Here is a 12,531-nt window from a genome sequence, read left to right as displayed (position 1 = left end):
AAAGAGTTTTAGGGGTTCACCAAGGATGCGACCTCTGACACTACAGAACTTATGAATTGTTATTAAGCATTTTATTGGTTCTGGTTAAAAACTCCACATGTAATTATGTTAGTAGTCGAAGGTATGCCTGGTTCCCTGAAAAAACAAAATCTTACCAAGTAGTTTCTAGTGCAAATATCTTAGTACACTTGAAATAAGACAAAATTTACTTACAATTAACTTTTTGGCAAGAAATATGAGCTTGTTTTAGGTCAGTAATAATTCCTTAAATATTGATGAAAAAGTTGTTCCATTGGCAGATTAAATTTCACTTACAACAAGATTTTTTCCCCAATGTTTTTAGTGAAATAATCTTCCAATGGAACTAGAACTTTTCCATCAATATTAAGGAATTATTGACTTAAAACAAGCTCCTATATCTAACGGAGAAGTTATTTGCAAGTTAATTGTGTGTTATTTCAAGTGTACTAAGATATTTACTTTAGAAACTGGGGCAAGAATACTTGGTAAGATGTGGTTTTGCAGTGTTTGATGGTTTCAGTTTGTTAAATCACACATTGATCATTAACAGGAAAGTAAACCTCTTGATCTTTTATCAGGAGAAGAATACAGAAAAATGAGACTTTAATCAGTCAGACAGCACTGGAGAAACTTTGAAAACTTAAAATTCTCTCTCTCCACACAACAATCTCACCATTTGTTTGCAGTGGTGCTTTACAGAGGTATGTTACCTCTTGACCTCCCAGATGCTCAGGCTCGGGTCATAAACGCATCCTTCTGGATAACACCTGCAGCACAAGGAAAGATAAGACAAATCTGAGGTCTCAGTTCATAAACAAGCTGTGATTCACAATCAAAATCCAGAGTTATGTCAGCCTACACTGGGGGGGCAGTGGGGGGGGGGCGAGTGAGCCCGGAGCTCGTCATGTTTAAACTACATCAGGTTTCTTTTTTCCCCGGACTTAATTCATAGACTTTTCATACCCTGTTCAGACAGGATTTTAAGTCAAGAAGGGGCAGGAGACTACTACAACCAAAAACACAGATACCTCTTCAAGCACATCAGCTCCGGATGATGTGCTTGTAGTCGTTCATGCTGCTATAGGCTTAAACTACTGGAGAGTAAGGAAAACTAACCACTTTCCTCACTCTTCCTCATTTCATCTCCTGCTCTTCAACCTGCATTATTTGCTGTTATTTCAGCTGTTGCTGAAGTTCCTCGAGACATTAACTGTAAAAATGTTGCTCTAGAAAAAGACTAAATTGAATTTAACACACATCTGTCTTGCATGTGGAACTCATCCAAAGCAAACAAAGAGGGATGTCTCCCTTATTCACAAACGGGAGTAGAAAGAGACGTGGACACTCACATTAGGAAGCAGGATTATAAGAAATGCCTGGTAGCAAGATCTAAAACTTGAGAGACCATACCTGCTGATAAAGCAGCCATTAAGACAAACAGCAAAGACAACACACCACACAGATTTTAATCAAGAATATTCAGTTGTCAGACAGGAAATCTCGCTAAGCTGCTTGAGATCAAACTAAGTTCAGAGTAAGTAAAAATGACCGACAAGGAAGAAGCCAACATAGATAGTTTGTGTACTATTGTTAGCAGTTGTTTTGTTTTCTGTACTTTGGACTCCCCTCCGTGGTCCCGTCTCCTCACTTTCTGACTGGCCACATGTCACATTCAACAGGCTGCGTTCCCGTTCATCCTCATGGGGGAACACCACACACGATGTCAGGCCAAGACGATCCAACATGTTGAATGTTTCTGACTGAGATGGGAGCAGTCATATCTGAGCGTACCAGATCACTCTGAACACAAGTCAGTGGAAGATCTCTTATCTGTAGAGCCATCACTATAATGGGGGGAGTCCTTCAGATTGTCAGATGAGGGAGATCGGGTCAAAAAGTCAGCATAACTATCTAGTTGTGTGAACCAAGCTTAACACACTTCACTCTGACGGTTCAATGCATTGCATTTCCAGCTCTCTGCAGAGGAACTGCAGAGAGCCCTTTAGACAGGGCCCGTGGTGTGTTGGAGCACACACTCAGATCATGTACATGCAGCTGTTCATCAAAAGACAAGCTCTAGAAATACACACATTTCTTTTGTTATATAAGTATTAAGTGTCATTCATTATAATCTTAAAAAGAAGCGGTGCACCAGTTGCAGTTTTCTGGCCGATCGCCGATAACCGATCTTTAAAAAGCCCGACCAGCCGATTCTGATTTTGGCCGATACCAATTTTTTTGTCTGAAATGTTGTTAAATATAGCAAGAAACTCGCTGAGTTGCAACAGTGGGTTGACTATCGTTAACTGCAAATGTGCAGACATGACCTGGTGGGTCAGTATGTCAGTCAAACCTCTCTCACAGGAGAGCAGAAGAGGACAGTGGTTGATTTTCAGACGTTTGCAGAGGTAGATAAGATCGGGGGATAAGATCAGCTCCTCCTATGTTGGGAGCTGATCATCGTTCTCCCAAAATAAAGGAAATCGGCACCAATAAATCAGCTGGTCAATAAATCGGTGCACCCCTTTTAAAAAGGTCATAAATTTCAGTTGATATGACCTGAAGAAACTGTGTGAAATGCTCCCACTGGATGGGTATTAGTTGCAAACTAAATTATAGCCTTTGTGTCCCTGGAAAAGAACAAGAAGTAAATTAGAAGATTAGGAAGGGAAGCTGAAGAGATCATCTCTGTTTTGACACGTAAGTGTGCAGTTTCGTGTTCACGCAGGGAAACGGCATGGAATGGTGCCTGGCTGTGACAGCTAAATTGCACTAAATTCTCCTTTTCTATCTAAACTAGACACATAGAGCACATCATCCCCCAACCCCCAGTTTCCAACTTTCCCAACGTGATTTCCTTTGCCTTTCAGCATTCCATCATTTGCAAAATGGATCTCTTACAAGTTCAGGCAGGTCTGCTGGAAGCTCATAGGATGAGGTGCTGGACAAAAGTTGAAAAAAGAAAAAAAAAGCCTGAAAAGGACACCATTCATTCCAGCAGTGGAGAGCTCACTCATTCAACACACACACACACGCACGCACGCACGCACGCACGCGCACACACACACACACACACACACACACACACACACACACACACACACACACACACACACACCACACACCCACACGCACACGGACACACATGCACAGAGCTCTTTCTCTGCCACACAGGGCATTAGAATGCCTGCTTTGTTGGGGTAAATCTTCTGGATGTGGGAATCAGGGTAACAGCTTGGCAAGAGGCCAAGGGCCCACCCCCGTCTCCCCAGACCCCGTCCAAAAAAAACTGAAAAGTATATGAGCGTCCAATCGCTGCACGAGCAAAGACAGGGAGCTAGAGCCTGTTGATTACCAGACAACATTCCAAAATAATGAAATCTAAACAGGAAGGTTCCTTTGATCCTTCTGGAAGAGGTATTAACGTCTGTTGTCGGAGGATGCCTCTTGTGACAGCACGGTCCGAACTCCGGAGACTCACAGGATTGGCCGGTTGATTACGAGAAAGACTGGAAGCTGAGAAAGCAGAGAGGAGCCTGACTGGAAAGTTAATTTACACGAGGACTTTCCCAAAACAATCAAACCAAGTAGTTTGGAATGAAAAGGAGTTGGAAAGGATTTCCAAAAGAATGAAAAACAAACATTCAGGTACTAATTACCTGAACGTTATGGAGTTGCAGAACTGTAACCCAGCATCAGGAGCATGGATTTTTAAAAAGGATTTTAACTTTCAGAGGGCATTCTGGTCTTCCTTCAAACTTTGCCCTCAAAGTTCAACAAATGTCTTGCTTGAAGATGTGCTCTACTTCACACACCTACTGCCTGTTTCAACAACTGAGCTAAAACTTTTTGTGTGTGGAAAAAAAAAATCTATTGTTCTTCTTGAGGTCAGGGGTCAGAAACAGCCTGCAGTGGCCTCTACTAGTTGTGGAGTAAAATCTACGAACAAAACAGGTGAAGGCATCACAGTGATCACACACTGTTTTTATGACACCGGAGTCAGATTACCTCAGTTTGAAGCAGAAAACACCAGCAAGCAGAAAGAGAGGTTTGGTTAGGAGAGCGCTGGTTTTACTTCTATCCAAGGACAGACACCCAAACGGGAGCAGAGAGTCGGTTCAATCAAGAGAGAACAGAAACAATCGCTCTGAAGGAGACAGGATCCTGATAGCTACAAGCTAACAAGACGCCTTCATACTGAAGAGAACAGTATCTAAGCATCTCTCTGTATTTTCTTCTATAACCTTTCACAGCCCACAAAACACAAACTTAAGACATACGCATATTTCAGTGCAGCTCAGGGGAAAAATAGCACCGACTTAACCAATCAAAGTGCTTGGTTATGGCACATAATTCCACCTCAAACAGAAACTCAAAACTACTGATGACACTCTGACACTAAGCTCAGCATCCTGTTTGAAGCCCCACCACGGCATGGTGCTGTTAATCACTTACTAAGTGTCACCTTGGCCTCTTGGTGTCAAAACATGAACAGTAGGATCGTCCAATGACTGGTTTTGATTAAAACAGAACATTTCCTGATGGATCCAGGAGTCAAACTGTTGGACGTGTCTGTTCAAAAGTTTAGAGAAAGTGACGTTAAGCCACCTGGAAAGGTTAGAATGCATTTTCAGGTCATTTTGACATTTAACAGGATAAATGTCACATTGTATTTAGAAAGACTTCCAAAATTACTTATATTGGCATTCATTTTTAATGTAACAAAACCTGAAATGAAAAAAATTAAAAAAAAGCTTTTCAGTGCCATTGAACATATGGATGTTATTGAAATGTGATCTGGGAATTTTAGAGAAACACTAGGCACACAGTACATCCTGGAGGACATGTCCCTGTCCAGTTTCAGACGCATTCGCTTCAGGCTTCTAGCTGCAAAGCGTAGCTCCATGCACTCGGTGGCAGACAGGTTTGACCAGCAGCGCAATGTCGAGCAAAAATCTGCCAAACGACACTAACAAGCATTCCTGGGAGGCACATTAAACCGAGGCATCATCCACTTCACCGACTCCACCAGGTCAGGCTCTTTCAGCTTTCCCTCAAACTGACAGCCGAACGAGAACATCTTCGGGGAGGGCGACCGACAACGGCCAAAGAGCCAAACACTCGGCAGAGTAATGGCCATAAAGACATTAAGAACTTTTTCAGAACCCATAGAAACAAGTGGCAGCAGGATTCAGAGGTCACCGAGCACTGATGGAATGTGACTCCTGAAAAGGAACCAGAGAGGGAGAGGTAGCGAAGGAAGAGGAAGATGAGGGAGACATTAATTACCCACAATTCAACACCCACTCAGAACAAGTATGTGTATGGTGGGGGGGAGGATTTCTAATTAGCAACATTACAGGGTACATATATAATCCCATAAAGGGTCCTAGTCCTTATTGTAGGGGGGAAGCTGCCACACACACACACACACGCGCGCACGCACACACAATGTGGCCATAAGTAAACACAGACATTTCTAATCTTTCCTTTTATCAACAAACAGAGTTTATGCTTCAGTAGCTGTGACAGCCCATGGTGTACAGTTACACAGACACTGGTAATCACCCTCCTGTGCTTTCTGCTCCACACAGATGTTGTGCTGAACCGCAGCAGCTGTTAGCATCACTACGTAACCATTAGACACAACGCCACTCAGCTGACGGCGGTGGCTACATGCTAGTCCAAGAGGCGAAAAGGCTCCATGCAATCTGCCAGGTTTCCTCAGACAGAAGCCTTTTTTAACCCGACTGCCCGGTTAGACAACTGATCAGCTGGAATACATGCAAGATGGGATTGCATGTATTCCAACAATTTTTGTTGCGAATTCTTGCGTTCTAAATTAGCTCAATTTAATTAGGCAGTCACAGGGGACCTGTCGCTGCTACAGTAATACCTGGGCCAACACTGTGTACTTAAGCTAAGGCTCAGCAATGACAAAAACAACAGCTACAAGCTTGACTTGAAGTTTTATGGAGTTGGAGAGAAAGAAGGAGGACCCCGAGATGACGGCTGCTAGCATGGAGACAACCGCTCAAATGTTAACAGAGGACACTAATACAATGCACTCTGAATTTGAGAGTGCCACTTTTATAACTTAGAATAGAAAAAAAACAATATTTCAAGTAAAACTGAATGAACAAGTTAGATGCAGGTACAATCAATGCGATGCTGTAGAAAACCAGAGGGTCCATGGTCTTATAGTCCAGACTCTGGGAACTGAAATCATCCTCCATGGCTGCACTGTACATTGCTGGAGCACCAGTGTGCAATAGAAATAGAAATAGCTGTTGTGTAAGATATTTAAAGGGTTGTGAACTTGCACTATAGCATGGCAGTATATTTAGCCAGTCAGAGTCTCAGGACAGCAGAACTTTAAACACAAATGACATCGCTCAAAATGCTAAGGGTAAAAAGAGCTAGTTTTTTTTTTTTTTTGTAGAATAAACTCAAAACTTGACCTGTCCTAAAGAAATTATTGGTAATTTATGGGACCATTATTGGAAAAAGACCAAACTCAGAATATTAGAAATATGTTCAGTGTCTGTATTATTGTTCATTTAGGTTTGCTATGGTGACACAAAGATGCGAAATAGCCTTTAGTACCAGAACTGATTGATATTTGGGTCACCGAACAACAAAGCTTTGAGTGTGAGAATGCTTAAAATGTTGCTTCAATCCCTTCAGTCCCTCTTCCTGAAGCGGCACTGAAAACACTGCTGCTTCACAGCAGGAACGGCACCAGAATGAGAGGCGCACCAGAGGAACAGTCCTCATGCACAACGGTCCACAGCTTCAAGTTACAGCTCTAAAGTCACATCAGAGGAGTTAAAACAGTATTAAAGCAATAGTTTTTGAGCTGCTCAGCCTGACATTTGACCCCTGGGCAGAGATGTATAAAAACATGAGGTTAGTATTCAAGGATCCAAAACCAATCACTTGGAGGATATTAATGATGAACAAATGATCCAATAGTGCATTAGTGAGGTATTAGTTTCTGCACATGAGAACACATGGGAGGTTTACAGTGCAGAGTATAGTTAGGAGCTCCGGATAAACTTTTTACACCCCCCATGTGTAAAGGTATTAGCAGGCGTTGCCATGCCAACGCTGAGCTGGTGCGGCTGCAGCATCAGTCAATCTGTTGGAGCTGGACAGGCGCTGCTGGCTGGCTGACAACTACTTATTTATAGAGCCATGCTAAACAACTGCTGCTCATCTGAACGGCAACCGTTTTTACCCAGCTGATGAAGAGGAGGGGGAGGAGGAAGTGGAAAACAGCCATCCTGGGATCTGTTCAGAAAACACGACTAAAACACAAGGAGAACCAAGTATCAAAAATGGCGCTGTCATGCCAGTGAGCTGCTCCTTCAGAGGTTTGAGGAGAGCCGCTCACCTCCGAGTGGGTAGGAAGTTCCCACAGCACTTAAACTTTATGGTCCTAAAGCGATCGCGCTGGTGTGGCCAGCTGGGCCCGGACTCCTGACAGAACAGATCCACAGGACTTGTGGTCCGTCTCTGTCTTCTGACCGACCACCAGAGTTCATATGTTTCCTCCCTCTGCAGCATCTTTACTCCCTGCTTACGTCCTGGATTATTCAGACCAGAACGGGGCAAAAGGCAGGTACTTTTGAAGAAGTTTGGCTGCAGCATTTTGTTGTTATCGCTGCTCTTTGGATTAACATTATTTTAAGAAAGAAATACAATAATACGGTTGAAAAATTATTAAAATTTGATTTAAGTTTTATAGTATCCTGTTTGAAATATTTCTTCTATTTGAGGTAATGAGACGAGATGAAAAGTATATAACATTTTTCATTCATATTCAACCCAAATGATTCCAGCTTTACTCTCCTCTGGCACCGCCTCTATCTCCTCTCCGCCATCAGATCTGCACAATGCTGCACCTGTTTAGTCTACGTCTACTGGGCTGAGCAGGCAGCCCGGTGATTAGCTTGAGCATTGCTGCCTCCTAGCGACTGGAGGCTTCCTTATCGTTGAAACAAACACAATGAAGATACTAAAAAGTCCCTGTGCCTCTAGCAGGGGATTACCTTAGCGCCCAAGGCAGACGTGCTCCAATATTTCAATAATACTGGTATAATCAAAGCAAAGAATATCAGGTGAAGCTCAATAGAAAGCTTAATCATGGTGGAGGGGTCAGTGGAGTCATGCCAACATGAAATTATGAGATCGTAGTTTAACGAAAATCAGATTTACAACTCTGGAACAGGCAAAATTTATGGCAAAGCTGTAACTGGTATAAAAAAAATGAATAACTCGTACGCATCAGGAAGGTTCGAACTGAAATTATGTCAAAGTTTGTGTCGCTATGATATGATGTTAAAAAAAAGTTTGGTTGAGATTTTTTTCTCACTCACAATATAGCATCCTATTTCCAATTTGGGCCGATTTGCTAGAAAACTGCAAGTCACTCATAGATGTAACACTCATAGATGTGAGTGTTACATTTTCTGAATTCAGACATGAATTCCTACGTTTTGATATAAAATATGTGAAGAGCCAATAAAAATTGAGCACGTGAGCAGAAGCTGTTTGGGGAGGAGCATAATTTTCAAAAAAGTTTGAGTTGTACACTGTAGTAGTTCCAGACACCTATCCTTGAAATCCATCATAAAGATAAATGATGAGCCAGAAGTGACCAAAGAGTTGAAGAAGGATTTTTATATTTAAACGTTTGTGAAGCCCTACTAGCTGCTACCTCATTTGAGAGGCCTGGGCTGTACGATTAAAGAGCCAAATACTTCACCCTGAACCACAGGAAGGGCCTGTAGGGTTCTCCTCCAAGGCTCAGTAAGTGGCGACTGCTCCAGCCAGACCTGGCAGAGAGCATAGACAAGTGCGGACAGCATATGTCCAAGCTCCCTGGTCAAAAGATCAAAGGCCTACAGAGACGCATCAGCCAGACCTTTGTGGTCAAGTGGAACAAATTCCAAAGAGGAGGACAAGGCCAGCATCAGATGGGAGAGGGATTTCCCAATCTGTCCATTGCAGGCCACGGAGTCGCATGGCAGAGAAGGTCATTCGTAATACAATGCTAGGGCCATGGACAACAGGCATTAGGCCGCAAAGCCTCATCCGGAGGGATAAGAAGCGAGGTAATGCCTGGTTCCACAGCTGGCATCTGCCCCAAGCCAACTGTGGGCAACTCCTGCATGGCCGACAGGGCCCCGTCATCCGTCATCAAATGTGAAAAAGCCTTGGTGTCCGACCAACAGGCATGCTGTTCCTGTATGTACTCCTCTGAGGGAGGATCCACAAAAGCAGAGTCAGACTTACTGTGCAGAAAGAAGGAGTTAGAAACTGCAGACTGATCCCACCAAACATCTAGCTGCAAAAGAGCCAGACCCATTCTGATTGTGGCTGTAACCGACCCCCAAGCATCCTCCTTGGGGGGATTGAAGTCAGAACCAGAGGCCCTGGAGTTCAACTCCAGAAGGTGCTCAAAAAAATCGGTACCAGAGTCTGCCACTGAAACGGCATCGTCACCGTTGACCGATGCTCCATCCTGCTCAGAAAGGAGAGCCAGGGTGCAACCACTGTCAGCCTGAAAGGACTGGAGGAGGGCCTTCACTGGGGCAACTTAATAGTGAGATGATCCACTCTTATGGACAACTTCCCTATATTGATTCGTCTGGCCCGCTTTGCCGGGACCGAAGGTGCAGCTCCAGCAGGCTGCTTTCCACACGTTGTCTGTTCTGGTGGCAACTGGCTTTGCAGTGCAGCTCCCACTCAGTCACAAGGCTACTAGCAACAAGCAGATAAGATAACGGTTGTAAATACAGATGCCACTAGCTTCGCATAACCACACCTGCAGTCAATACATCTGCGTGTGAGAAGAATAAAAGGGACTGAGGGCCAAGGATCATATGACTACACAGAGTCACAGGGGTCACCGACAGGTCACAGGTGACTTTGTTGTGATTAACACTCGACCTACACATGTACAAGAACGATCATTCAGTGCTTGAAGCACCCGCTTCTGAAGTAGAACTGTGGTTAGATGTTTGGGAAAACTGGGTCTTCACATAGATCCAGTCCTAAGTTCTGTGACAGACAAGCACATCGGATTTTTTCTCGGATTGCATTTGCACCAGAAATAGAGATTCTGACAGCAACTATCACTAAACTTGAAACTTTGGCTTTCAGTTTTCGTTCTGAATGTGGTCAAATACACCTTTTCTTCAATGGCAATTGTTAAAAATTGTCAGTACATTAAACAAGAAGAAAATATAGGAATAAATAGGACTGGTCTTTGAAGTCAAATGCTCTTCTGATCCCCCAGTGGCCCCAGTAGGCGGGTTGGCACTTATCCTGGGGCAAATTGACTAAACACAACCTCTGACACTGGTTTGCTGTGTCCCACCAGCTCTGGTTCTGCCCACAGGAGATCTTAGAATAGTTGTGGCCACAGCTGTATGGTTCTAGCCTTGTTGGACCAAATGTGTTTCCAGATTGTAGGACATCTTGTGCCCATGCAGCGTGGGATTAAAGAAGACTTGAAAGACTAGCTGGCTGGTGCCGGCCGTCAGTTTCCTGCTTTTAGCGGCGGTTCAGTTGGTAGGACACTCATCCACATCCGAGTTAATGTCACTATTTCAAAAAAACTGTCTACAGAGCAAACTCTGGTAGATGTTTAAATATTTTTGACATTTTTTTACTTAACAAAACTAGAAAGATTATGTCAGACAAGGCCTGAAGGCAAACTTTAGTCCAGCCAGAGTGGAAAGCTTTCTGATCAAACAAGAAACTAAAGTCTGAGAACTTTTCTGGACCTTCAAGCTCATGAAAACGGTGCAGTGATGGGATGGGAGTGGAAGAATGAGTGTGTCTGAATGTGTGTGCATCCACACATACACACCCACTTATCCTGGTGCATATTTAGGCTTTCATGAGGCAATGTCCTCACAGGCAAATTATAGCCTGTGTTTTCACATGGTCATTATGGGAAGCAGAACTATGCACACATTATCAGAATAAAGCCAGAGGTTTTTCACAAAGTACAAGGAGAAAGCTCAGATGCATTTTTTTATTTTATTGCTTCCCTTTTCCATCTGTGCAGAGAATAACAGTATTGTATTACTTTTGGTATCGGTATACCAAAGGTTTTCACTTTTTCCAGGCATTTCACACAACGAAAGCTAACAGGCACTTTGAGTCGGTGAGAAGAAAAATTCTCCCTTTTGGAAATGGGACAAGAAAATGTCTGGGAGTGTGGGACAGTGGCCAGGCACCCTGATGGACTTAAGGCCCTTCCACAATTCACCCGAAGATGAACAGTTGACTCATAGTCAATCATATTCACACCCACGGCACAGATCACCCGGGAACACGCCTCGTGCTTCAGTATACGTCACACCCAAAGCATCAGGAAGCGGCCGCAGAGAGAGAGCCACACCTTTCTGCAGACAACAGCACATTTTCCATCCAGGAGTTTTTTTTGTCCTTTGACATTCTTTTAAGTACAAATGTAATGTACATGATGAACACTCAAAAGTATTCATGTCGTCTCCAGAAACAATAACTACCGAGTGGAAGCGGACTAATTGAAGTGAAAGATCGACAAAGCTGTCCAATGGCATTTCTGCATAAAACATATCGGCAAACTTCAGACCGATCAAACAAGTCATCGGACAGAGCTCTGTCCAAATACTTCACCCAGTGACTAAGGAGAGGAATGACGCCTCCCTACGAACATAATGAAATAACTTTAGCTACATGACTACGTTAAGAAGAGACGATTTCGACATCTTGGATGAAGTCTGGGAGAGCCTTAGTGTGGAACTGGTAGAAAGAAAGCAAAGACAGAGAGAAAACCCGAACAATAGAAAGCGGTGGGTGTGTACGAACCATGTGTGGTGCTTGAAAGGTTTTAAATTCAGAGTTTGATCTTGTGTGAAGCACAGAGAAAAACTGGAGAATCTCTCTGGTGTCAGTTCATTTTGGGTTAGCTAAAAGCATTCCAGGTTGCCTCTTGGCCATTTTGATAGGGAAAAACTGCTAATCATTGTTCAGCAGAGGTTTGGTGTGGCCTAGTCAAAGGAATCCTTTGAAGATGCTGTGGTACGACCTAAAGGAACTTATTTCCAGTTGATGTCACAACCAGTTCCTCTCACCCAGCCAGGTTGCTGTAGTTAACTCTCTCCTCTTAGACATCACAGTTTGAAAACATTATTATTCCAGTCATCTTTATTTCAACTTGAAAATGACATTTGACAAAAAGTAAAAACGCTGAATCTGCAAGGTGGTGAATAATTGCCCCCAGTAATATGTAGTATAGATTTCCACTCAGCATATGAATGCCCTGAGCTCATGGTGCGGTTCAGGAATGTAAAGCCACGCATTCTGTCTTTCACCTGCAGAAGCTCGGAGCTCTAATCCTCTTTTCCCTCACAACACCGGCCTCTTTCTGACAAACAGCCAGTCAGCTGCTGCTGCAAACATACGACCGGACCAAAGCTCCTTTCCGCCCTTCAGTCCCGATGAAGT

At 43.5% G+C, this 12,531-nt stretch overlaps 1 protein-coding gene across 2 annotated transcripts in view; it reads right to left on the bottom strand.

The window, feature by feature from the left end:
- Window positions 1–12,531, bottom strand: part of plxnb1b (plexin b1b) — a 68,124-nt gene that overhangs the window by 29,832 nt on the left and 25,761 nt on the right. For both annotated transcript variants that reach the window (XM_008410420.2, XM_008410421.2), the window contains exon 3: window positions 695–788. The gene's annotated coding sequence lies outside the window, so the exon portion shown is untranslated. The remainder of the gene's footprint in view (window positions 1–694; window positions 789–12,531) is intronic.

The sequence above is a fragment of the Poecilia reticulata genome, linkage group LG5, assembly GCF_000633615.1.
Source record: "Poecilia reticulata strain Guanapo linkage group LG5, Guppy_female_1.0+MT, whole genome shotgun sequence".
Lineage (NCBI taxonomy): Eukaryota > Metazoa > Chordata > Actinopteri > Cyprinodontiformes > Poeciliidae > Poecilia > Poecilia reticulata.
The sequence above is the reverse complement of the archived record's forward strand: the minus strand, read 5'-3'. Positions and strand labels throughout refer to the sequence as shown.